The following is a 2007-nucleotide window of genomic DNA, read 5'->3' on the forward strand; positions in this document are numbered from 1 at the left end:
CCCCCAACATTGTAGTTTTCCTTTGTTTTACACTGTGTTTAGCCAATTTTGCAACTTTTTGTACTTTTGCCCCCCCCCCCATGTCCCCTCCAAAAATTAAGCCCTGGATCCGCCACTGCCTACCTAAGATTGATATTTTTTAATTTTACACAAAATTCTAAATATATAAAAATAAATGTTTTGAACAATACATATAGGTATTATATCATATATTATATATTATATTATATTATACATATATTATTATTACATATATTTGTTAGTATGGAGATTTCCTATAACTAATTAAAAGTTAAAATAGCGATATTTAATGTAATAAAAATAGGAAATATATATTATATACCGATAAGACTAATGTTTATCGCGTATAATAACAACGACGCGGTGGTAATAAACTAATAACCAGGGATATTTGGTGTTTTAATTATAAAATAAATAAAATATATATACGACTATCGTTTTTATTTTGTTTTTTTTAACGATTCACACTTGGAATCTACATTTAGTTACGTCTCTCAGAACAGTTTTTGGTAGGTACTTATAACATGCCAGTCGACGGTGGCGATGCAACCAACATCGGGATTCGGGACGGATAGGGACATCAGTGTTTTGAATGACCCTTGGTCGGCCAGCGGACAGGTGATTATTTCCCAAATAATATTGAATCCTCCCCGGACGGATTCGTTGACACTTGTGCAGTCGTCAACCTCCGTAGGTGTTGTCTTCGGTTTTGTCTGCAGGCGGCGGTGGTAGCTGTGAAACGACTCGGCCGGCCGCCTGGCGATCGGACGAGAAGACGTGGATACTAAGGCCAGTAACTTATGGAGGACGGTAAAACCGTTTGACCACGCGATGGTCCTCAGGAGTTCGGATAACACGGCGGCACAATCTTTCACCCGCAGTGTCAGGAACTGAATCGTGCCGGTTCGTATAGGCCTGGCTGAGCTGATCGCCGAGAACCGCGGCGTCGCTGTTGGCGGAGCACTGCGGACGTAACGTAGGTACTTAACATAATATAGGTGTACATACGTAACAATACTAACAACTAACATGACTGACGCAGGACCGGATATTTAGCAATTAGCAACTGCCTCGCTAGGCCCTTTTAAATATGCCACCCCCCATACTCCACAGAAAACCATTTGAGTTTTCATTACTCACATAAACTTAGAATTTCAACAAATTAGATCAATTAAATTAATAAACAATAATAAATTACACGGGAAGAACATATATTTAAGAATTGATGAACGCATATTATTAGATATTTAACTAAGTTGTACTCTATACTTATACTTGTAATTTGTATATTTTAATACTTATATATATATCTACTACTATATATATCTTATACTTCTATACTAGTATTATAAAGAATCTGCATTTAGATGTTTATAACGAATAAACTCACAAAATACTGGACCGATTTCAAAAATTCTTTCACCATTAGAATGCTACATTTTCCCTTGAGTAGCATATATATAGCCTATAGGCTTATTTAAAAAGTGTAAATAAAGAATACAATTTTAAGATTTTCAGATTTACGATTGACATTTTTATTTATAAATGGTAGTTATTGGTTATAGCCTATAGGAGAAATAATAATTAGTAGAAATTAGTATTTTATTTATATATCGGTTGCCATTGGTTACTGGGGCAGATCAAGCATGCTACAATCGAATTTTCACTTAATGATTACTTGATAATATTCTGCCGCACATTATCCGCGGGGTAGCTGAGTTGTACTTACTGTAGTGAGTTACACCTAAAAGGAATTGAACAATCACAATTTTTGTAAGAGTTGACATTTTTTATGTCCAACAAAGTATACGGGATCAGGAAGTTATCTTAACATATTATAAAACAAAGTTCCTTTTTCTTTCTGTATGCTTAGATCTTTAAAACTACGCAACGGATTTTGATGTGGTTTGTTTTTAATAGATAGAGTGATTCAAGAGGAAGGTTTATATGTATATAACATGCATACTATAGTAGAGAAACTCTGAC

The sequence above is a fragment of the Acyrthosiphon pisum genome, chromosome A2, assembly GCF_005508785.2.
Source record: "Acyrthosiphon pisum isolate AL4f chromosome A2, pea_aphid_22Mar2018_4r6ur, whole genome shotgun sequence".
Classification (NCBI taxonomy): Eukaryota; Metazoa; Arthropoda; class Insecta; order Hemiptera; family Aphididae; genus Acyrthosiphon; species Acyrthosiphon pisum.